The sequence below is a fragment of the Melozone crissalis genome, unplaced genomic scaffold (genome assembly GCF_028551555.1).
Source record: "Melozone crissalis strain CALT ecotype California unplaced genomic scaffold, PUWL_Pcris_2 ptg000002l_1, whole genome shotgun sequence".
In the NCBI taxonomy this organism is placed as follows: Eukaryota; Metazoa; Chordata; class Aves; order Passeriformes; family Passerellidae; genus Melozone; species Melozone crissalis.
In genome coordinates this window covers 1,902,958-1,928,908 of record NW_026535780.1, presented here as the reverse complement: position 1 = coordinate 1,928,908, position 25,951 = coordinate 1,902,958, and the positions used below count along the sequence as shown (strand labels likewise).

At 42.9% G+C, this 25,951-nt stretch overlaps 1 protein-coding gene across 4 annotated transcripts in view; it reads right to left on the bottom strand.

Annotated features, from left to right (window-relative positions):
- TSNARE1 (t-SNARE domain containing 1) overlaps nt 1-25,951 on the bottom strand; it is a 470,571-nt gene that overhangs the window by 432,665 nt on the left and 11,955 nt on the right. For 3 of the 4 annotated variants that reach the window (XM_054295392.1, XM_054295260.1, XM_054295195.1), the window contains exon 2: nt 22,388-22,486. The gene's annotated coding sequence lies outside the window, so the exon portion shown is untranslated. The remainder of the gene's footprint in view (nt 1-22,387; nt 22,487-25,951) is intronic. The other variant, XM_054295333.1, reaches the window with a different exon arrangement.

The window sequence follows — 25,951 nt, the reverse complement described above, 5'->3', positions numbered from 1 at the left end:
GAGAGAGAGAAGGAGAAAGTTCTCAGTGTGAGGCTTCTGGAAGCTCAAGGTTTTTATTTCCACTGCTCAAGATTCAGAATTTATAAGCTGAGAAAGTATCTGGAGGTACCTAGAAACACTTCCCACATGACTGGTCTTTCAAAGGAGAAGAAAAGTGAAATTGGCAGGAAATAGATATTTCTATATAATTTGTCATGTTTCACAGAAAAATCAATCATCCCTAATTCTAGGTATTTATCTTTTTTTTCCCCTATTAAAATACCTAAATAAAGCATTTTTGTTATTGCAGACTGCCATTAAAAAAATTTAAAATAAACAGATTTATTAATTAAATCCTCTGGAACATCTCTGCTATGAAGACAGGATGAGAGAGTTGGTGCTGTTCAGTCTGGAGAAGGTTGCAGGCAGAGCTCAGAGCACCCTTTCTGTCCAAGAGGAGCTCCAAGAGAGCTGGAGAGGAACTTTGGACAAGGGCATGGAGTGACAGGACAAGGGAAAATGGCTTTAAGCTAAAAGCAGAAAGATTTGGATTAAATTTAGGAAGAAATTCTCTACCATGAGGATGGTGAGGCCCCAGCACAGGCTGCCCAGAGAAGGTGGGGGTGCTCCATCCCTGGACGTTCAAAGTCAGGTTAGATGGGGCTTGGAGCAACCTGGGATAGTGGAAAGTGTCCCTGCCCATGGCAGGAGGTGGAACTGGATGATCTTTAAGGTCCCTCTCAAGGTCCAAACCATTCTGTGATTCCATTAATGTTTTTTGGTCTTACCCCTGAATTCCCCAGTGATTCTAGAGAACCTTTAGGTGGCAACAGAAACACTGACAAGATTATTTCTAGGAAAAATTCAAAACAACTTGTGCTTCTCTTTGTAAACAACAGGATCAGGAGGCTCTCAGAAATCATCAGTTTGGCAGCTCTATCACTGCAAGAAGTGAGATGAAAAACCACCTGAGCACAGGTACAAGGTGCCAGGTGCTGTGTTTGCACACCTGACATGCTGAAGCTGCTTGGACCACTCCTCCACATCTCTGTGCCTCCATCTCCCACCCTAAATCCTGCACCACAGCCCTGACCTTTGGGCAGTGCTTTAAGACCTCTGGGTCTGTTACACAAGGCCAGGTGTTACCACCTCAACCCCAGGTAATCCAACACAAATCGCTGCAGAGAGATAACAGCACGGCCTATCTGAAAATAGACAGAAATCCCCATCAAAAACATCTAAGTCGTCATGATAGAAAAATAAATCCAGGCAGATTGTTGCTCTCATTGTATGAATCATCATGTTGTTATAGCAACTTCGTATCTGCACCCAATCTGAAAACCAAGCACAGCTGAAATAATATAACAGCATTAAGTTAAAATGATATATAACAAGACAAAAATGGATCGGCTCGATCTCCGAGGAGCACCCACACTTCTTTCTCACCCTCTTCCTTGCCTTTGGAAACATTGCTTTGCTGTATTTAAACAATAGGAAAAAAAACAGCCCAGACTTGGAGCTCATGGAGAAGAGGAACCCTAATGAGATTTTGAATTCAGGAAGAGTCTTCAAAATGAAGAATCACAGAACTGTGGAATCAAAGAATCATTTAGGTTGGAAAGGACCTTAAAGATCATTTTGCTCCAGCCCCTCTGGCATAGGCAGGGACATTTTTCACTTTTTTTAAATAAAAACAAGTGCAATTCCCAGTTACAACTACTAGACCCAGCCAACTGCCCCTATTGCTCCCATGCACTCCAAAATTCATGCATTGAATGAATTACATAAATTTTACTAATTTTTTATCTTTATTTTTAATTCATGCAATGCAGGACATATAAAAATATATATGTACATTGTGTCTTGCTCTGTTCAGGAGTCTTGAGCAGAGATTCCAGCCTGAACAGAATATTTAGAAGGAAGAAAGGGGATGTACAAGTTCTGGCTTTAAAACTGTAGGTCTGTGAGGTGATTTTATTGCAGGAGAAAAAGAGAAAAGTGTCACCAAGGTTCTTTCCATCAGAGCAGCAAAGGAAGGAAGGTAAACAAACAGAATTGTTTCAGGAACTTGGCAGGATAGCACAGCTCCTCTGCAAGGCAAGGGGAGCCCACCAACCTCCAAAACACTGCAGGTGCCTCAAAAAACACTGTTGTGCCCCAATTAGTGCCAAAGATGAGCAGAAAGCACCACAGGGCACTTCACTGCTCCTCTCCCCATGCAACGCTGCCAGCAACAAGGTTTGAAGGAGAAGAGAAAAGAAAGAGGCTTGGGAGATTTGCAAATTTTGCTCTTGATGTTTCAAGCAAATTAAGACCAAATAAACCCCAAAATAGAAAAAGCAACCCACAAACCCACAGTTCTAGTCCCAACAAAGTCCTATTAGTCTTCACAACAGCACAAAAGTGACTCAATTAATTAAAAGCAAATAAAAAAGAAGCAGCCTAACTTATTATTTCAGAGTTCAAGACAGCAAAAGCACTAGTCTGCCCCAGACAGAACTCTATTTTTTCTCTTCTTCTTTTTCTTAAATGCATTTATTCATTAAGGCTTCCTTGTAGGCTGTGTAATGAGTCACTTCTTGCTTCTCTATGAAGTGCAAAGGGATGGAAAGAAATAGGATTTAAATGGAGGATGGAGACACTCACAAAGCCTGTTAGAAAAGCTTGAAAGGCTTTTGAAGGAACCACAGATAAAGAGAGGCAACTCCTCACATGGACCCCAAACCCTTTTCTCTGTCACCAGAGCTTTCCCAGGGTCTAAGCCTGGCTGTCTCATCACTCTCAGCCAGCACAGAAAACCACCCCCTCTCCTCCACTGAGCTTTCTTCCTCCCCAGAACAGAGGAGGGGATGAGAAACCTGAAGCAGGAGTGATGCTGCTCCTCTCATGGACCGGGTGGCTCAAAAGTGTGGATGTGGCTTTCCCTGCACCAGTGAAATATGACCAGGGGGGATTGATACCAGTTGGCATCATCAACAGCACAAGGCATTTCATGGCTCTCACCCCAGCAGCCTCCAGCTCAGAGTGAGCCACACACCTCCAATTATTCTGCAATTGTTTTTCTGAGAATCACAGAAACACAGAAGGGTTTGTGTGGGAAGGGACCTTAAAGAACATCTGGTTCCAAGACTCCTGTCGTGGGCAGGACACCTTTCACTAAACCAGGTTGTTCCAAGCTCCACCCAATCTGGATTTCCAGTGGAGAGGAAGAGTCTGTCCAATCATCAGATCAGAGACGCCAAGCTCAATGAAAAGCTCAGGAGAAAAACTCTCTCATTATCAGTCTTATCTCAGACTGGATCTGGAATATCCTGATTTGGTCTCCCAGCTACTGTCAGGAGTTTCCCCTGGCTCTCCAGGTCCTTTGAGTCCTCCCACCATAAGTTTTGAGGAAGCAGAGCCAGCACAGAGATGTGACACGAGTCTGCAAAGTGGCAGAACAACAGGAAGGGCACAGATGTTACTGCAATAAACACAAATCCCAAAAAAGCACAACCTGATCCCAAATCCACTGCTGCCAGCCTTCCAGCAAGGACTGCCATCTTGTCCATGTGCAGAAGTAGAAAACTTGAAATAAGTATTAGGACAAAATAGATATTGGGGAATAAATTCTTCTCTGACACAGGTTGCCCAGAGAAGCTGTGGCTGCCCCATCCCTGGAAGTATCCAAGGCCAGGTTGGATGGGGCTTGGAGCAACCTGGGATAGTGGAAGGTGTCCCTGCCCATGGCAGAGGCTGGAACTGGATGATCTTTAAGGTTCCTTTTCCAACCCAAATTATTCTGATTCTATTTTTCTGTGAAATTGCTCTGGTGACAGCCATGATCATGTGTCTTTCCCCATGGTAGAGATCTTCTATCTTCCCTAGAATGGTGTCTCTCACTTTCCTAACATTTATTCAATCCGAGAAAAAGAAAATTTAAACCAGAAAAAAAACCCAAAAACCACCAAAAAAACAAAAGCAAAACTGGAAAGTGACAAAATCCCCCACAAAATCTAAAATAAATTAGAAACCCTCCTAAATACAGAATCTAGAGGAACTTTTTTGCTGCCACCTAGACCCCTTCCAAAGGGTTCCCATGCCAATCTAATAATAAAGCTGTCGTATGGGGGGATGTGATTTTAGCTTTCAGCTGAAGGTTGCTATGGGAGGCTGTTCCCAGCAGCAGCACTGTGCTGCATTTGTAAAAGCTCTTTCCAGCATCAGACACTGATTTTTGAGTAGGAAAAAAAAAAATCACTATTTTTGTTTTTAAAAAGTTCCATAAAAAGCAGCAGTGCTGGAGAAAAATGTAGAGGAAAAAAGCAAAATATAAAAGGGGGCTGTAATTCAGATGCCTGTAGAAATGCAGATGCACTAAAATCCCCTTCCCAAAGCTAAAGCACCAGGAAAACCTTTTTTTTTTTTTTTTCAAATCAGTGCACATCAGCTGAGTTGCTGCATTTGCCAACACCAGGTTTGCTGGGATGTGGGAGAAGTTAAAGACAATGAGAGGATCTCAGGTGCTTTATAAATGAGGTGCAGAAATGGGAACAGGTATTGCAGTGCCTCTGTGGGGTCATCTGCCGTGCACTGAGATCTTGACTTGCATAAAAATAAGGCATCACTTCAAAACAGGTTGAGGAAGTTTACCCAGCTCTTTAGAATTTAAAGAAAAATATAATATATATAGGCATTTGTGCAAGGAATGAAGTATTATGGGTGTATATATATCTATACACACACAGAGTTATGTAAAGCTGGTCAAATACAAATGACTCTCTTAAAACTAACAAACAAGTAAGCACAAAAGATATTTTCTACAGCAATCTGCAAGATTTAGGGGACTGTTACAACCCGCAGGATTTACAGAAGAGACAGAGTAAGAAGGAGAATTTAACACAAGGACAGAGCCCTGAAGCAGCAGCGAAGGAGACACAGTTATTTTTACCTTTAAATAGTGAAGACCACCAAACACAGATTTATAAGAGGCTTTCAATTCATGCTGCCAAAGCCTCCAGCCATTAAGTGCCTTAAATCTTTGCAGGTTAAGCAAAGGAGAGTTGGTAGATGAGATGTGGGGATGGGGGTGAATATCTAGAGAAAAAACACATCCCAGCTGGAGATGGGAGAGCACAGGAGAGCACACAGCCACACACAGCATATGGGGAAGGGTGAGGATCAAGATCATCCAGTTCCACCCTCTGCCATGGGCAGGAACATCTTCCATTGTCCCAGGCTGCCCCAAGCCCTGTCCAACCTGGCCTTGGACAGATCCAGGGATGGAGCAGCCACAGCTTCTCTGGGATTTCCATTCTAGGGCCTCACCACCCTCCCAGGGAATAATTCCTTCCCAATATCCCATCTAAATCTGCCCTTTGGTAGTTTAAAGACATTGTCTCCTGCCCTGTTACTCTGTGCCTTGTCCCAAGTCCCTCTCCAGCTCTCTTGGAGCCCCTTTAGGCTCAGGAAGGGACTCCAAGGTCTCCCTGGAGCTTTCTCTTCTCCAGGCTGATCTCCATGATTTTTTTGCCTCAAGTCTTCAGTGGGAAGTGCTACCACTGTGATGCTGAAGCTACCTCACTTTAGTGGGAAGTGACACCACTGAGATGCTCCTTCTTCATCAAGAGCCAGGAGGCAAGAAACCCTATAGACAGACCCACAACCAGAAATTTCTGTATGTCAAAGATTCCAGACCCAATTTAAACTCTGTTAGAAGTTATACACAGGTGAAATCTTAAGACAGAGGAAGAAAAACTGATTTGAGTCTGACATTCAGATAAGCAACTGAGATGCTGCAGCAGAAATATTTTCAAAGCACAGATCTGGCCTGGGTCCTTCACCCCACTGATTTCACAGCTTCTGAGACAAAATCTCAACAAGCAACAAAGAATCTTTAGCCATTACAAGCTTTTACCAGAACACACAAATAACCCAAAAAGAACCACTGATCAACAAGTCAGAATTTGTTTAAATGCCCACGGTACCAGGCAAAACAGGAACCATCACTGAGATGCACTGACTGCACTGGCAGTACCAGGAACACACCATTCCACAAAAATTGTTATATTAAATTGCTAAAACCAGACCCAATTATTGCAAAAGACTTCACTATCAGTCCAAGGCTTCAGAGCCCAGCCGACCCACCCTCCACATTCCCAAAACTCCTCCTTCCCCAGCACTCTGCTAATAAACTCAGGGATGTCCTTCCCAGAGGTCTCAACGCCTCGTCAGCAGAAATTCAAATCAATCCAGCCCTGGAAGCAGCTGCAGCAAATAACTCAATCACGTTCATCATTTTAACTTATCCTATTTATGAATCAGGTCAAGCTTGAAATCTCCATTTACATTATCAGCCTTCATGATATTAAGATAATCATGCAGAGGACTGATCAAAGGTTCCTTGTAACTTTGGAGCACAGGAATTACCATACAATAACACTTTATCTCCTCCAGTGTCCTTTGTGACTGTCAAGAATACTTTTCTTCCCTAGAAAAAAGGACAAGGAATAACACACTGAAGAAGAAACTGCTGCCAATACTAAATCTAAGAGTAATAGGGCAGTGGGTGCTGTACACACATCTCCAATAAAACCATGAAGATCACCAGTTTTAAAACAGAACAGGTTGGGCTGGGCTTTGAGTATCCTGGTCCTGACCCTGCCCATGACAGGGAGCTGGAACTGGGTGGTGTTGAAGGTTCCTTCCCACCCAAACCATCCTGGAATCCCAATATCTGCTGAAAGTCTCTGAGAAAAACAGAGATTCAAGCTGCCTTGAATTACCTCTATTTTATCTCGCCTGTATGGAAGGACATTTTGATTTTTCCAGACTTGATACTGAAAATGAACTGAAATGGTTCTCTAAAGGGCCTCAATTTCTCTCAGCCCTGCTTTGATGGGAAGATGAATCCTGCAGCCTCCTGACACCCAGAAATACTCTGCTGATGCTCTCACAGCCCTCTCTCTGTTGTCCCTCCAGCAGCTGCAGCACCTGCCCAGCATCACCAGGTCACTGCTGCAGATCTGAAAACAACCACCAAAAAACATAAGAAAATAGAAAAAAGCCATTCCCATCTTCTCAAAGAACCTTCACTCTTTTGTTCACCTCCAACACACTGTTTTTCTTCCTGCAACAAATAAAGTGCAACATCATTCTGCTATTTTTGTGAAGAGATGTTTTATCCAGAGTTTGGGCAAAGGGAAACAATTTCTAACCTGATTTTTAAGATTATTTAAAGAGGGTAAAAAAATAGAAGGACATAAGCTTGTAAAACAGTCTTATGTGGGAAGAAAATATAGGAACACTTTATTGGAAGTGCTTCACTTCTGATACCAGCTATTAAAAATGTAGATATAATCCTTTATTTATCTCATTTGCAGCAAGAAAACTCTCCACACACAGAAAGAAAAATCACATGGGATATAATCCAACAACAATCTCCCCCATTAACTCCAGAATGATGTTCTATTGAATATTTCAAGCGTGATTACACTGTAACAAAATGGCACCATGCCACCAAGCCCTGTAAATTATTTTCTCTCAATACCTCCCTCCCTTGCAAAGATGCCAGGAGTCTGGAACAAAGTAAAAGGCAGCAAAGAAACAAGGAGGATCCTTCAAGTGACAATCCCAATGTTTGTCCCAAAGTGGAAAGATGACCTTAGCAGTTGATGTTACACATTCTAGGTGGGATCTGGGCTGGGAATTATTGTACCAAGGGGATGTTTCTGCAAAGGAATTAAATACACAAGATTCAAAATGATGGCAACCTGCTCTGAGTCATAACTCTGAATGCAGTTAATGCCTCTGCTTTGATTTTAGGGCTTCCAGTGGTAGAAAAATTTCACCTTAGTTTCTCTAATGTGGAAAAATCACCATGAACAGCAAGAGATGAAAGCTCAAAACAGCTCCCTGGGTGATGCACGATCTCAGAGGGATCCCAGGTCCAGTGAGCTTTGACTGGGATGCACAGCTGTCTTTTTTCCAGTCATGACTTAGGAGGAAGCAAACACAAGCAGAATCACAAATATTGCCAAGTCTGGGCAGCGAGGCTCTAACACAGCTAATTAAATACTTTGTCAAAGATTTTCTGATCATTCAAAGGATTGTGATGTGCAAGAAGAGGCTTGCAGGGGTGTGAACAGCAGCCAGAGTGCTGAGTTGAGCACATCTGAAAATGGTAAACACTAACATGGATTCAATTTGAATTCCCTGAATGTGTTAGGAATAAGGAAGGGAGAAAAAGCCAAGTTCACCCAGGTAACTGAAGTGTTGTTTCTATGAATCCAGCTCTGCAGCCAAGGGACCAGAGCCACCCAAAGGTGCTCCACTGACCATGGAAAGAGTCACAGGTCTCCAGGAACTTCTTCAAGTCCTTTGGGACTGCTGTTGTCACTGTCTGACCCCAAAATTAACAAAACCAGGATCAGCCACCTGGTCTGGTGGGACGTGTTCCTGCCCATGGCAGGGGTTTGGATCTGGATGACCTTTAAGGTCCCTTCCAACCCAAACCATTCTGTGGCTCTGTGATTATGGAGGACATCAACTGATGGGCAAAGAACGGGAACGACACCTTAAGACCCTCACAGCAGCTCATGGTCCCCAAAATTCCAACTCGCTGCCTTCTTGAGCATGCAAGTTGATTTTCCTTTCTTATTCAGAAATTTTACTTCAATAAGGCTTAGAATTATGTACACCAGGCCCAATAAATGTGAAACAAAGATGGAGAGGAAGTGTTGTAGGAGGCATTCCTAGCAGAAGCTGAATCCAATGAAAGGAACTGGATGTCACCACTGGCACCTCAAAAGGAAACTTTGCCCAAAGCTAATCCTTTCAGGTGAGCAATGGGAGGCATAGGAAAGGAGACAGAATAATATCAAAATTATTTTAAGGAAAAATAGAATTATTATGGATGACTACCACATAAAATTCACTACCAGAGAGTGGTGAGGCCCTGGCACAGGTTGCCCAGGGAAGCTGTGGCTGCCCCATCCCTGGAAGTGTCCAAGGCCAGGTTGGATGGGGCTTGGAGCAACCTGGAAGGTGCAGGGGCTTTGGAAATAGGTGATCCTTAGGTCCCTTCCAACCCAAATCACTGTAGAATTCTAGGAAAATTGTGAGGTAAAATTGGTGGTGCTGTTTAATTTGATTCTTAATCTTTTTAATAGAGAAGCAGCCACTCAGAAAATGTTGAGAGGTGAAGACCTGAAATGCTTCTTGCCCCATGGAGACTGGGGAGAAGAAAGGGGACACACTGAAGGAGTGAGTTTGATTTGGAAACTGCACCAAACACAGCAGAAAAAGCCTCAACAAGGAACAGTTTAGAGAAGAATTTCTCAGCTTCCTACAACCTACTAGAAAAAAAAAAAAAAAACACCCAGGAAATCTCCCTCAAGAAAAAAAAGAAGTCAGGAAATACTCGAGACATAAGAGAATTTTTTGAATAACTGACATACAGCACAGGTTTTAGAGGGCAAGAACTCCAGGATCCAAAGGCACAGGGAAGCACATAATGAGACCAGCCAAAGTTGTCATAACTAAGTTGCAACATGAAATGCTGAAGCCAAGCCTTAATGATTTACCATCAGGAGAAACCCAGGGAGGATTCATCACCACATTTGCATATAAGGACACTGCTTGCTCTTCTTTTCAGCACGTTTTTCCTGATCACCATCCAAAAGGGAGATTCTTGAGCTAAATGAAGCCTGTGGCTCTCTAGGCAATTCCTAGACTACTTATAATTAAAGGCACCATTAAGCCTTCAGAGAAGCAGATGCCAATCCATGTCAAAAGTTACACAGCTGAGCAGGGTCTAATTACACTGAATTCAAGAGATACATCACATCCCCAACAGATGTCATTTTATAGAAAGCTTTTTCCATATCTCACAGTCTTAAGATCCTTTGAGAGTTTCTCGCCTGTATTATCCCTTTTCTTTAGAAAAGACCATCCAGAGTCATCTGCTTGCAAGCTTAAGATGAGGTAAGTGGCAAACAGAAGAAAAAGACATTGATGTGGTGAGGAAGCCAATTAAAAAAAAAAAAAGAAAGTTTACATGGAGAAACAATTCCTTCCTTCCCATTTCACACTTTTTTGATGGTAGGATGATATTTTGGGCTCCCTTTTTTTGCATGTTTATTCAGGGTCTGTACAGCCAAGCAACTGCACATTCTTGAGAACTAGTAAATGCTACAGGCAGAGTTCATCCATTCCCAAAAAAAGAGTTTTATGGACAACGTAAAAAAACAATTCAGAGTCATGAAAAGGGTTCTTGCACAGCCTGGCCCAGGTGGCAGAACAACCCAAAATAACTTTTGAATTAAGACACTGATCAAGTTCTCTCCTCTGCATTTAAATGGTAAAAGAGAGTCCAAATAAACTCAGAAGCAGCCATCATAGAAGATACTAAAAATATTATCATCTAAACACAGAAAGGTCAAAAAATAAATTCTTTACTGCCTTCTCAACATAACGCAGAAAGCACATCTATTCTTAAGCATCCACCAAGGCCAGTGAGTTTGGGAAAAAGACAGATGGGAGAATATGTAGGAGAATATGTTCTCTGAATACTTCCACAAATAGGCTACCAAAAGTCAAGAGAGATGCTGTGTCACAAGGGATGCAGAAGTCACAGGAGATGCATTTCTCGACATTGCCCTCCAGGAAAGAGATCATCTTGAGCTGAGAGAGAAGTCTTTACTACTTGTTCCCATGGCATTGCCTCCAGACACTCATCCTGTAATTTTCTGATATGTTTAAACAAAATGGCCCCATGGCTGTGCAGTGACAGATACCACTTTTTCAGCCTTTCCCAGCAACATGGTGATGATCATCACAAAGAATGACAGTGACACAAGAATCACCAAAGGTCTGTGCTGAACTTCCCTTTGACTGGTCCCATTTCCTGCCTTTTCAGCTGCTGCTGTAACTTGAAGCTGTTGGAAAGCTTTAACAAATCAGAGAAAAAAGAAAAACAAATTTAAAAAATCCTGAATCATAACTATCAGCCTGAAAATCAAGGGAAATTTTAAGGGTAGGAACACTTTTCCTATGAAGACAGGCTGAGACAGTTGGGGCTGATCAGTCTGGAGAAGAGAAGGCTCCAGGAGACCTTAGAGCCTTTCCCAACACCTAAAAGGGCCCTACAGAGAGGGTGGAGAGGGACTTTTCACAGGGGCATGAAGTGATAGGACACAGGGGAAATTAATCAAATTGAAGGAGAGTGGGTTTAGATTAGTTATTAGGAAGAAATTCTTCCCTGTGAGGGTGGTGAGGTTCTGGCACAGATTTCCCAGAGAAGCTGTGGATACCTCTGGAAGTGTCCAAGGCCAGGTTGGATGGGGCTTGAAGCAACCTGGGATAGTGGAAGTTGTCCATGCCCATGGCAGGAGTTTGATCTTTAAGGCCCCTTCCAACCCAAATTATTCTGAGATTCTATGAATCAAGGAAAGAAAGACAATTAAACACCAGAGTAGAGAAATTGACCAGAGCACAACACTTGCAGCAAATACCCAGTGAATGGATTATCTATGAGTAAACAAATGAGAAACCAACTAGGTTTATGGTTTCTCCTGAGGTGGAGGAGCAAGTAGACACAGCAAGTGGTAGATGAAATGCCAGGAGGTGAAAGGCACTTCGGTGGAAAATGAGGGGCCTTCTACTTGCTCTTCAGCAGATGGAGTGTGGAGAGCAGATGGAGATGTTCCTTCTCAGGATCGTGCTTTAGCCATTTCTTTTGTGACATCCTGGCTGGTGTCCCCATCCTGGCTGGTGTCCCCATCCACAGCAAGGCCAGTCTTGGTGGTATAACCAAAAGCAATGGAGTCAGCCACTAATGCTCCAGTTCTCCAGTCACCTTCATTTCACAGCACAATGTTAAGGGTTGCACTTGATGATCTAAAAGGTCTTTTCCAACCAAAATGATTCTATAATTCTGAACTGGGCCATGAGGAGGGATGGAACACCTCCCCTGTCAGGAGACACTGAGAGAATCTGAGTTGTTCAGCCTGGAGAAGCAAATGCTTCAGGGTGACCAAAGCTGTGGCCTTTCGGTACATGAAGGGGGGTCTGCAAGAGAGCTGGAGAGGGACATGTAGTGATAGGACAAGGAGAAATGGCTTCAAACTTAAACAGAGCAGGTTTATATTAGACATTAGGAGGGAAAAATTCTTTCCTATGAGGGTGTAAGGCCCTAGCACCAGCTGCCCAGAGAAGCTGTGGCTGGCCCAACCCTGGGAATGCTCAAGGCCAGGCTGGACAAGGCATGAAGAAATATGGTCTATTGGAAGGTGTCCCTACCATGGCAGGGGGTTGTAACAAGATGATTTTTAAGGTCCCTTCCAACCCAAGCCATTCTGTGATTCCCTGACTTTTATATACATACTCTGACAAGCACCAGAGTATCAATGTACTGTATCCCAAAACCCCCATAAGAAGCAGGTGTCCCACAACCAGAGGCTCGAAGACTCTGTTCTTGCTTTCCAAGTATCCTGTGCCCAGCCATCAAATGCCACATTTTGCTTCCAACATAAATCTGTTGTGCTCCAACCAATGGATCTGCGACATTACTCTGCCATTGTTGAAGAAATTGGGACCATAGTTAACAGAAAAGTGTCCTTCAGTTAAACAGTGGCCTGATTTTAGTCACTTTAATCCAAAAATTAGATGTATATTATTCATTGCATTAATTTGTCTTTCTATTTTAAGGATTTTTCACCATCTTGACTGCAAACAAAGCATAGGGTCTTGTTTGCAGTCAAGTCAGAGCAAAACTGATGAATGCCAACACAGCTGGATCTCAACAGCCCTTCTGCTAAACTGCAGTGTAAAAATCAGGAGAGTGTCAGAGATTACCAAGGAAAATACAGCAACACACCTGTAGGTGTCCAATCAAAAGTTATTTCATGGAGAGGGAAACAATTCCAGGTGCAGAGGAAGCATGCAAAGGAAGGCACAGATAGCAGAGTTGGCATTAGTGCAGCTGCCTTTGCTGCAGTGACCCTAATTGGCATTTCCAGATGTGAGGCAGGAAAATCAGCTGACAGAAGCATCTTTGCCTATAACCCTAGAAAACCTAGGGTGAAGAAGATACAGGGCTCTATACAAGTAATTCATGGAGAAAAAAAAATTAAATTAAAAAGCCATTCTTCTTTCTTTTCCACATATTGAGCTGGTTAAAGCAGTCCACGTTCTCCCATTGCTACCAGCAGCATTTATTTATCACCATCCTCAATTCTGAAAGCAAACTCCAAGTGATAACACACGATCTCCCTGCAAAACCAAACTGAGATGGATGGAGGACAAGGGGTATAATTTAAGACAGTTTACATTGCTCACAGTACCAGGAGCACTGCATTCAGGCTGCAGGAAAGGTCATTAGTAAATTGAAGGCAGCAGAAGATAAGAGAAAAGTTTACAAACAACATTTCAAGAGGAAAAAATGTGCTTATTTGGCCACTCAGGGAAAAGAGCAAGCAGAGAGAAAGTCTGGGTGTGCAAAGAGCCTTCCTCACTCCAGGCAGAGCAGTGAGCTCATCTCCAGCACTCATGATGGAGCAGACAAGATCTGCATCAGTGCCATCAATAGTAGCACCCAGTGTGACAGGAACCTCCTCCTTGGCAAAGTCATCCATACCAGCAGAACAGTCTGGAGTCATCTCCTGCCTCCCAGATGGCTCATTCCTGTTGGTGCAGAAGTCTGGGGAGCCAGGATCTCCCTGCAGCAGAATGCAGGGGATTGCTGCCCTGAGCTGGCTACACTTCAGCTTTCAGCCTTTTTGTGAATGCTCCAGGAGATAAGCACTGAGATACAGGAGATAAGCGATGTAAAGAGTTCACTTCTTCCCTCCTGAACACTATCATCTGATGAAAACACAGCTTCTAAAGTAAAGGAGAGGCTCTTGTTTTTTTTGGAAGAACATGATGGAAGTCTGCACTGCCTGTAGCCTGGTCTAGTGGAAGGTTCCCTGTCCGAGGCTGTGGGTTAGAATGGGAAGGTCTTTGACATCCCTTCCAACCCAAACCATTCCATGATTTCATGATTCTATGTCACCAGCAGACAACTGACCCACATTGGCTTCAGTGGATTCTCCATGGTTCAAAGTCCAGCTGGGAGAAAGGTCTTTCTTGTGAGGACACACTGCGGGAGCCAGGCCTGGTTAGTCTGGAGAAGACTGAGAGGGAATCTCATCAATCCACACAAATATCTCAAGGAGTCAAGAGGATGGTGCCAGGCTCTTTTTATGGTGCTCAGCAACGGGACAAGGTCAATGGCCATAAACTAAAACACAGCAAGTCCACCTCAACCCAAGGAAGAACTTCTTTTCACAGAGGGTGGAACAGCAGCCCAGGGAGAGCATGGATTCTCCCTCTCTGGAGACATTCCAAACCCACCTGGATGTGTTCCTGTGTCACCTTGCCTTGGCAGGGGGTTGGATTGGAAGAACTCCAGAGGTCCCTTCCAACCCTGAAGATTCTGTGATTCTGTGAAAATATGAAGAAGCTCAACCTAGCAGGACAAGCTGAATCTCACCTTGATTTCCTTTCTAAATTTGGACTATCCACATGGACACACTAGCCTTGAAACAAACACCTGAGGATCTCTAAAACACAGGTAGCTACCCCAACCTCACAGAGGTGCTACTTTTCACAACAGAGTTCCTTAACATTCTCATTAGAGCCAGGGGAGGAGAGGGCATACACCAAATATATGGAATTTTAAGTAATTCAGTTATTTTGTATCAGGAAGATTATGGACAATGTCCTAAATGTCCAACTTTCAGAACATATTGAAAAAAAAGATATCTCTTCTACTCTTTTTTTTGTCAACACAAGGCTTAGCAGTGATAAACCCACACATCTCTGTCGTGCATAAACTGAGGACTGCAGAAATCAACAGCGAATCCCCACCTATGTTCCCTACAAAAAACTTCCTGCCATGACAACCCCTGTTCTCCTACTCCATATCCTCATGATACTTCTCTCACAACCTCTCCACACCCTCCCTGCATCCATGGACACTCCTCTCCTCAGCTTCAGGACCCATCCATGCCTCAATTTGTTCTCCAAAGCCCCCAGAGAGGCAGCAAACAACCCACATGGATAATCTAGACCTGGACACATGTTAACTGATTGACTGTGTGATACCAAAAAAACAGATAGTCAGTGAATTTGCCTGAGTTTTCCTTGAGGACACTGAGATATTAAGTCCTTACGTGCTTGGTGAATACATACATTGATGGTTGGGTGGAGGAGAAAATCAGTGAACTGTACTTTTTCCCTCTGATGTGATTAACTCAACCAACCTACTTCAGCGGAAGAAGCAGAAAGACACCGACAGAAGAAAGCCTTAAAGGAAGTGAGAGACTTCAAACTATCAAAAAAGTAAAAAAAAATATTTCTGTAAACAACCCAGTAGTGCTCATCTGCTCTTACTTTCGGACCTGGGCCCCAAATATTCTGTTTGTATTTAATTTTCTGGCTCATCAAGTAGAAAAATCACCCACTCCTGAGGCTTTCAGCTTTATTTACACACTTGGTTAGGACTGAGCTTAACACTCAGCCTGTCATTGAAGGTTTCAGGTGCTCCCAGGTCCCATTTACACTCCCTGAAGGCTTTGCTCTCCACATCACAGACAACCAGAGAATCATTAAGGTTGAAAAAGACCTCCAAGATCATTGAGTCCAACCATTAACCCAGCACCACCACCATGTTCACCACTAAAACACATCTTCAATTGCCATGTCCATGTTTTTGGTGATGGTGACTCTACTACTTCCCTGAGCAACCTTTGCTAATGCTTAACAATGCTGGCAGTGAAGAAACTATTCCTGAAATCCAATCTAAACCTCCCCTGGCTCAACTTTAGGTCATTTCCTCTCATCTTGTCACTTGTTACCTGGGAGAAGAGACTTGACACCCACCTCACTACAATCTCTTTCCAGGCAGTTGTGGAGAGTGATAAGGTGAGCCTCCATTTCTCCAGGAGAGAATGACAGTGGCCAGAAGAAACAAACCACCCTCCATCCTCCCACATCAGCCAAGGTCCCACCATGTGCCAGTAGCTGAAACAAACTCTTCAGCTGGGAATGCAGCAAGATTAATTTAACCTAAGAGAAAGCACAAGCTGCTTCATAAGAGCTGAAACTGCATCTTGTCTATCCAAAATCTAATCATTTTTTAAAATTATTCTTGGTGGGGTTTTGTTTGTAATGCATCAGACTCTGGTGTTGGCTTAAAGACACCGAGGCCAAAATGTTGGACAGGGCTGAAATCCATGAATTCACCTACAAGACAGTGGAGCCCTGACTTTTACTGGCCTGAAATTATGCAAAAAATCATCTTTAGGCTGCAGCTCTGTGATGAATTAGCTCTGACAAGGGAGGGAACTCAAGACCTCCCCACAGCACTCCCTCCCTGTCCCACACCACGGCTGCCTCGCTGCTCTCTTGCTAACACAGGAACCAGCAGCTAGTGCTGTAAATGAGATCAATGAAACATTCAGTTAAAAATAACAGCCCAAACCTCCTCCATTGCAGGAGAGCCTTTCGGATCACAAATGATGAAAGCACATTTCTAAAAAAAGCGAGCTGAGTTGACAGAGATTTCTGAGAAGGTGGCAAAATAACCAGCCCTGAGCCCAACCAGCAGAACGAGGGCTGGGCTGCTCCAAGCATTGCTGGGGCTCCAGAATAACCCTGGCAGTGAGAAAACAGGTCTCAATACCCCCAGTTAGTGTTTACCTACATCAAAGATGGTGCCTGGCTCCCATCCTGGTGATGCTGTAGGAGCAGGACATTCAGAGGACACCACCACCCACTATTGTGAGCTATTCCTTGGGCATCTCCTTGCCCACTGGGCTATCTTATTCCTGCTTTGTAGCTGGCAGACAGGGAGAAAAAGTCAGGATGCAGCTTCTGGGGTCAAGAAACATCATCCTTGTGGTACCCACAAGCACTCGGCCTGTGGTGCTGGCTGAAGCTGTGAGGGAAAAGAGAAGCAACATCCCCGAGGTTTCTTACAACTATTTTTATGATTGATACTGGGAAAGAGGAGAGGGAGTGGGGAGTAAGCTTTTTTCCCCCTTTTTTCATGTCATCTAAGCACCAGCTAACAAAAAACCAGATGTTTTCATCCTGCAATCCAGATGGATGTCCCTCTGCAGCAGGGGGATGCACCCCAGCATCTCGCCTCACATTTCCAATGCCAGGATTCAACACAGCCACTGCAACTTTTAATGCCTTTTACAAACATCTAATTCACTCTGTATTAATCCCTCAGAGCAGCTACTCCTTCATTTTACCCTTGGAGACATCAAGCTAAAATATTCATCAGCTTGAGCACAAAAACCTACAGCTCTAAGCTGTTGTTGAGGACAGAGGACGTGCTGTTACCCAGTTCTCTGATATATACACCAGTATAACACCATCCTTGCAATAAAAGTACAGAATGAGCCTCTAAAGATGCCTTTTTACTAGATGTTTGTAAGTGGATTTAAGTTTAATGACAAGCTCCTCTTGCTTATTTCCTGTTTTTACTCATCCTTCTTTTTGGGGGGGAGAGTGGCTGACAGGGGCTGTTCTTTCTCAAGCTTAATATTAAATAAAAGAAACCCAAAAATATATTGAAAATACCCTCTTAAGTCATGGCACAAGGCATATTTCAAATGAATGCAGCTGAAAACCTCCAAACTATCAAAAAGCTATTTCAATAAGGGATTTTCACTTACTCGAGACATTCAAGGCATTGACACAACTTCTAAAAAGATGAATCTCTTCCAAGTATTTTAACTCAATTAAATGGACAAAATCTCCAGCACATGAAGGTGACAACAAGCCCATGGCCCCCATTTCAGTGTTCCCAGGCTACAGAGGGGTTTCCAAAGCTCACTATTTCAGGGAGAGCTTTCAGGCAGTCTCTCAGTTGACTCTTGCAGGCCATGTCCAGATATGCCCAGAAATCTTTAGCATTGAAGGAGCAAACCACAGAAGTGTGCATTAACTCGTGTGTGCATTCCACATCTCAGCCACAACAAATCACAAACACGGAACAGAACCTGACACACACTGTTTAATTTGACCTTTGACTACAACAGAGCCAAAGCAAGGTGATTCCAGCCTGTAAATATTCCTGACTCCACCAGCATTGAAGATGTTCAGCCTTCAAACCTTGCAGGGAAGCAAGCAACAGCATCGAATCCCTGCAGCTGTATCACCTAAAACAGACAGAGGGGAGGTGCTGACACTGAGGTGATGCTTTGCAGTTCAGGCAATTTATGTTCAAGTGCCAGGCTTGACTAAGCTCTGGATGCAGCAGGAGAATTAAAGAGAAGCCACAGTCCTCTCACCTCATCCAAAGCATCCCGGAGCTGCAAAATACATAAGGAAGACTCCTGGTTGAACGGGATGTTACTGTGCTTCAGTACAGCACAGCAAGGAAAGGACCTGCATCATTTTCATGTTTAACGTTCAAGAAGATTAAATTAAAACAGTCAAGGAAATCACAAATATAGAAAGATACAACAATTGTAACCAAGGTGGCAAGAAACTGGCAATGTGCTCACCACTGGAACAGTTTGGGAGTTACCCAGAACCAGCTGATACCCTTGATCAAGGCATTTCTTTGCATCAACCTCCTGCAGTAGGCAGATAAAATGTAGCTGTTCCATCTACATAAAACGTGTTTAGATACATAAATCCTTGCAAAGTGGCTTTTTATTTTGAGGCAAAACCAGAAAGAATTATATGCTGCATTAAATATTTTCTTCTTTGTCCTCTTCTTGACTGTCTGAAAGATCAATTAAAGTGCTTTTCCATAAAACAGGCAGAGAGGAGCACGTTCCAAAAAATAAATAAATAACAACGCCACTCTTTGCTTTCAGTATGATGCCTGAAGAAAACAAGCATAACGACTTAAAGATTCCCACAGTGAAAAGGAAGAAAATGATGAAGGTTTAATCATACACTTACAAGGCAGCAAAACACATTTCTCAAGTCTTAATATCTCTTGTGAAATTTTAAGCACTCAGACACAAATATTAGCAACAAGCTGCAGCAAGCTGAGTCGTTTCCCCTGCCCTCACACAGAAATATGTGCAAGTCCCTCCCTTGCACTCACACACACACATTTGCTGTTTCCATCACTTTTCTATTTGCAGAAATATCCCAATGAAACTATGGCCATTTAAGACGATATGATTTAACACATTTCTTGATTTATGGATGTCTCGCTGTCCTGGAGCTCAGCAACCTCTCTGTCCAGCTGCATTGCGACATCTGGAAGCACCAGCAGGATTTCCCCACAGGCTGACCAGCAATGGGAATCATGGCCTTGGCATGGAGAGACCATGCTCAGATCAACTGCTCCCCAATTACCAACAGGGAGCAGGGGAACAGGAAAAGAGATCACCCCATCAAAAAAACTCAGTATCTACTTTACCCTCCCTCAAAATGTCCTTTATCATGTCTGCAGAGGACAGGGGAGGAATTGTTCCTATCAAAACCTCATCATCATAGGTTCTAAGGAAGAAATTTATCATAATGAGGGTGGAGAAACATTGGCACAGGTTGTCCAGAGAAGCTGTGGATGCCCCATCCCTGGAAGTGTTCAAGGCCAGGATGGAGCTTGGAGCAACCTGGGACAGTGGGAAATGTCCCTGCTTTTTGCACCTGCTCATGGCAGGGGGGGTGGAACTGGATGATCTTTAGGATTCCTTCCAACCCAAGCTATTCTGTGATTCTTTGACCCCATCTGGCCCCAGAGAACTTGTGGTGGCCTAAGTGGCACAGCAGGTCACTGACCATTTCCCCTTGGGTTATCAGGGCTTTGTTCTGCTCCCTGTCCCTCCAGCTGTGGGACTCATGCCACCACATTCCCCTCATGGCCACTGTGCCATATTTTTCCTGCTGCACAGGGGGTTCCAGCTCCCCCTGTTTGTTGCCCAGGCGGTGGTGCAGATGCACTTCAGCTGGGCTATTATTCCCACATCTCTTTTTGGGGAAGGAGCTCTAATTCCTACATGGCCATTCTCATGGTTTCAAACACAACAATAACCCTGGTGCCTTTGCTGCTGCAGGGATCTCCTTCCCCTACCTGCACTGAGACAGCAGAACAAAGGGCCTCACTCACACAGCATCCCATAAGAAAACCCAAAAATCTGCTGGTGACACCAGGCTCAGGGCCTGGTATTGATCTACTGGATCTTCCTGGTTCTTCCTCATTATTCCCTACAACTGGAAGGGTAGAGGAGAACACTACGTGTGTTCCTGATCCCTTAACCAGTCAACCTCACAACAAAACATGAAAGAACTGAGAGGAGAGAGAAATCACTGCTCTACACAATTGAAACAGGAGAACAACTTGCAATAATAAAATAAATCTAAAAAATAAGCCCACACGAAAAAGAAAAACGAATATCCAAGAAATGAAAACAAAAGCTAAGAGGTGAATAATTCATTTAGGCAATGTGCAGTGCACCTATTCTACCTGAATTGTTTACATGGAAAGTTCATGGTTTAATCAGAACTGCCGGAACAAGAAAAACCAGAGTCATAAGTACAACATTTATCTTGAGTAAACGAAATAGGTCTCTGGGTAAGGCATTTTCATTTAAAACAGAAAAAAAAAAATAGGTTGCAGTTTGTGACGTGACCAGCAAGGGGAGTCGGTGCCCAGAGCTTTGAGGGAACCATGCAGATGCAGTTTTGGGTGGAGAAAACTCAAATAAACAATTCTGAGGTAGTGACATTGATAAAACATTGAAAACTGCCAGAGGATGCTGGAAGATGATGGACAGGGAGCAGAAAACCCACTAACCTGGAAAAGAGAGAGGGCTTGAGGGATACTAGAGTAGAAAAATAAAAATATTTTGCTTGGAAATTGGACTTTCTGTCCCTGCTAGACTTACTGGAGAGCATGTAATGAAGAGCTCTTAGAGGGAAAAAGGCACAGGACAAATGAAATCAAGCCAGGATGGATCTTAGGATAAGAAAACAAGGGTTAATCTCAAAGTACTTCTGAGTACAATATTCTGACAGTAACATGAAAAGACTTTGGTCAATTCCTCTGATGGCTTTGAGGAGACATCCAGGAGGGTACCAGATGTCTGGGAGAAGATGTCAGAGAACAAGGGCTAACCACGCACCTTATTACTGATCCCCAGAACCAGAGCAAACAGGGGAAAAAACAAAACTATTAAACACAACTATTAAAAACAGCCCTCACAAGGAGTGGGATTTAATAACATTATCCAGCATTTAAAGCAGAATGCCAGCAGTAGGAACTCATTAGGCTCTGTTTGGGGAACAGCAGCAAAATCACTGCTGCAGCTCCAGCCATGCTGGGCTTGTCAACAGAAACGGGGCCACCCTGGGCTCCGGGGCCACCGGGAGGGGCACTCAGAGCTTTCCTTCCTCTGCCCCGTTAATCTCATTAACCTCGAATTTACTCTGTTGTTGGTAATTACTCAGAACACTAATAGGCACAATTTATGCATATTTTTTACTGAATGTTACGAAATCTCTTCAGCTCTGTGTATGAATTGGGGCTGGAACAAGCCAACGCTCCAAGGGCTATGGAAAACAGGAGTAGAGAAATGAAAAATATTTTTTAAAATTTAAAAACCTTTTTTAATTTTTGAAAAATTTAAAAAAGAAACCTTTTTAGGAGTTGTTTCAAATTTTTTCAGTATCTTCAGTTTCTTCATGCAAGATAACCAATCAATTCAGATAAATGTATCCATTTTAGATATATCAGAATCATTTTAGATATACCATTTTAGATATATCAGAATCCATCCATTTTACTAATTCTGTTACAACATTCTAACAAGGAAAAAACAGACACTAAACCAAAAATACCCAAGAAAATACTTATTTCCTCCTATTAAGCCAGAGCCCATGAAACAACCATTCCAGCCATGATACAAATTACCGTTAACGATATTCCAGGTGGGAAAACCAGATGCAGTTTAAGAAAACTGTTATTGCTGTTAAAGAACTCCATAGGCTTTACAGACACAGTCTGCTGCACCTTGAAAAATGGAACTTTCACTGACCATCTGTTCCTAGCAGAGAACACCCAGCAACTCTGGCTTTGGCCAGAAAGCCCAGCTCAAAGTCAACATTCCATGAGCAGGGGACATCCCGGAGCTTAATGAACAGCCAAGATCAGAGGTCAGAGGGAAAATTTGGATGGAGATCACCCAGTGGTAACCAGTTAAAACAAAGAAACCACTGCAAGAGCAGAAAATGTGATCCAGAGGTGAATATCTGCAAGAGCAAAGCCCACAGCATTCCTACACCCCTACTCCCCTACAACATACAGCATCACCTCCAATAAGCTGAAACCATATGGAGAAAATCATCCAAAATCAAAGAATAAAAAATGAAATGAGAAGGATTATCAAGGAAAGGAAGCAGCAAACATTACCTCACCCACAATTTTATTCCGCTGTGCTGTGGAGCAACTTGTTGGGAACTTGGCAGCAATAACCCAATGGACCCAAGGCCCAGCTCAGCAGTATTGTTCCTGTTTAGATAAAAGGGAAAATAAAAAGAAAATCAGATGTGAAAAGCACAAACAGGCTTTTATCTGCTCTGTTTCCCTCAGCCTGAAGCTCAGGGATTCCCAAGACTGAGGTTTTAGCTGTATCTTTAGATTCAACTGGGAGTTTTCACACCCTGTGAATTTGTTAAACATATCCATATATTAGGCAAGCTTTGCTTTTGGCCTACACAATGTTGACAATGGAACACACACACCAAAAAAAAAGGAAACAAAAGAATATTTCTTCCTTTTCATTTCAGGGTGCAAACTTTAGGGGATGCCTAGTGAAACACAGTAAGTAATTTTCATTTTCTGCAACTTGTCTGCACATTACTGTCATTTCCCCCTGTTTAGCCATGTCATATTTTATAGTCAGTATTAGCCAGTTAAACTGGTTTTATGATGTTTTTAGTACATTTTTACTGCATTTCCTACAAAAAGAAAGCCCATGCAAATATAGGGATTGCTGAGAGAGAACCACACCACTGAGACAACCAAGTGGACCCAGCACTGGACTTTTGAACATTTTCAGGGATGGTGATTCCACCACTTTCCCCAGCACTCTGCCCAATGCTTGACCATGCTTTCAGTGAAGAAATTTTTCTTATATCCAATCCAAACCTCCCCTGGTGCAACTTGAGGCCATTTCCTCTCATCAGGAACAGCAACCATAAGAATCCAGAAATTCAGATAACTCTGGAGACTGTAATGATATGATAAACTCATTTCCCACACACACTTTCACAACTGTTTGTGGGGGTTTTTTTGCCCAAATTTGGAAACTAATGCTCCAGAAGGAATTTAAGACACTTTTAATGCAGTTTGTTATGTTTTAATAAAAAGTAAAAGAGAAAAGAGGAAAAAGAAGGGCTTAGGTAACTCAGGTAGAGGCACTTATACACTGGGCAAAGTACTGAAATAAAAACATTACAGACTTTTTACAGCAATTATTCCTCAAAGAAAGTGTTTTAATGAAAATGCTGATATTTTGGGCTTGTTTTAAGCAGGAGGAGCATCACCACACAGGAGAAAGCCTTCCAGACTAACCATGAAAGCCTTCTGATCCCTCCTTATGATGGAATGGTAAAGTAAAATCACATGGGATGACATCAGGGCCAAAGAGAGCAGCAGAGGATGCCAAAGGAGCTCCTGCCTTGAGTTTTTCTACCCTTAGAAAAACCATCCAATTACCTTTTCCTCCTCTTTGATTTCACAATCAACTTCAACACCCTCAAAAGCCAACACCTCCAAAACATGGGGAAAAAATAATGATTAATAGCCTTTAAGTTAAAGTGCAGTACCCAGAACCAGCTTTCAAAGACAGGGTAAATAAGGAAGACCTTTAAATTTTAAGATGTTGCTCAGCAGCACCTTGTCATGCCACATCACACAACACTTCTTCCTTGTTATTTCTCTGGCCAAAGGTCAAAATTCCTCTTCCCAAGAGACAAGCCTTCAGATTAAAAGAGTGGTGAAACTTTTACATCCAGCTAATTCAGGAACAAACCACATCTCCATCCTGGAGACTTTCCTACACATGATTTATTGCAATTGAAGGTGGGGAGAAATAAATGACAAAATTTGTCTCAAACTGAGGCCGTCCTGCTCCAAATGAAAACAGAATTATTTCTGCAGCACACAGAGTCCAGCACTGAAATCTCAGGATGTTCTTGGATGCTAGGTAGGAGTTTTTATCACCTTCACATAGCCTTGGGACAAGCATTTTTAAACTGCCTGTACAAACAAAAAACCAGTGGTCACTGCAATTTTCCAGAACAAACTAAGCCATGGTACACCCCATCCTGCCAAGTGGGGATTCAGGTCCTTAAGTGTAGAAACTTGGTGGTCCAATTTCCCAGAAATGTCATTATGCCCCTCTCCCAAAGCACCCAAGGCAGCCCTAGGAGGATGAAAACCAATACTGGAATGATCAAAGCCACCCCACATTGCACATGAGACTTCTTGCCCATCCATCTTCTCCTTATCTCATCCTCCCACCAGTTCCATCCTCCGAACTGATGTTTTCTTCTCCAATTCAATCTGTTTCTGGTGGTTTTTCCTCAGCAGGGCCTCTCCTTTGTATCGCTTTTGCATTCTCCATACAGGAATGCAAGAGGGATGTGATCCTTGGTTGGCATCCACTGGGACAATTCCATTATAGGGAGGAATTAATGACAACTCTGCCCACCTGCAGGTTTTGGGGTTTTTATTTTAAGCCATCGTGTATGTAACTCACATGATGTCAGTACAGGAATATCACTCTGAGGCTCTGGAAAGTAAGGGGCGGGTTTTCCTCGTTTCTATGGTTATGAGCAATTTTAATGACCAACCTAAATAAAAAGGCTGGAAGAGAGAGAAAGTAGGAAGGAGTGAGGTGGGCGTTTAATTTTGATTGACAAGACAGAGCAGAACTAGTTAAGATCTGTCAAATGCTTGCTGAGGATCACAAATCCTCAGCACATTCTACGGCAGACAGAATTAGTCTAAATGCACAGCTTTACAAAAATATTTCTTATCTGCTGAGATCAGAGTTCAGCATTTCAGCTGCCCCACAGAAAGCAGCTGGTGTCGTAACTACCAAAGGAACTAAGGTAGGGCCAGAAAAAAATACATGTATATTTTAATTACTTGTATTTTATTTTTAAATATTAACATCTACAATGTCTTAATATGTCTTATTTTTGTCTCTGACCTATATAAATAAAAATGTTTATATAAGATGACAGCATTCTCAAGATTGTTAACTACTAAGACAACAATTTAAAGGTATTATCAAAGGCACCACTTTGGAATCACATCTGCATCATATGAAATGTTGTATAAATACAGACTACAGAGATAATTCCTGCAATAAAGACCTTAAAATAGGAGACTGAACGCAGAAGGAGTTGAACACAGATTTGATGGGAAATTTCAGGAAACACAATCTGGAAAGACAAAAACACTGGCATGACAGTCAGCTGTGATGTTCCCTGATACACCACCAAAAAACAAGCTTCAGGGAAAATTAAGAACATTCCTGCAAATGAAATAATCAAGAAGGAACAATAATGGAGAGGTGGAGACCTGGAGCATTTCAAAGTCAGGACCAGAGTTTCATCACCTTGGAGGGAAAAATCAATACTTCATCAAGGCACAAGGAAACATGAGAAGACTAAACCAGCATCTTGTGTTTAAGGCCAGGGAGAAGCAGGACGCACCAAAGGACAGACACAAACAAGATCCAAGCAAGATGTGCCTGAACCAAACTCCAAGATGTTTTTCTTGTTCTCACTTGGCTCTGTTGGGATGCAGGCAGGACACAGTGATCTTCACAGGGCTACACACCCATGAGCTTGGCTATTTTATCAAATGATGTTAGAATTTTAAGGAGGGAAAAAACTCGGCAAGAGAGGATGAGGTTGCAAAAGAGGGAAGTCAACAGCTCCTGAGATGCCTGCCAACAGG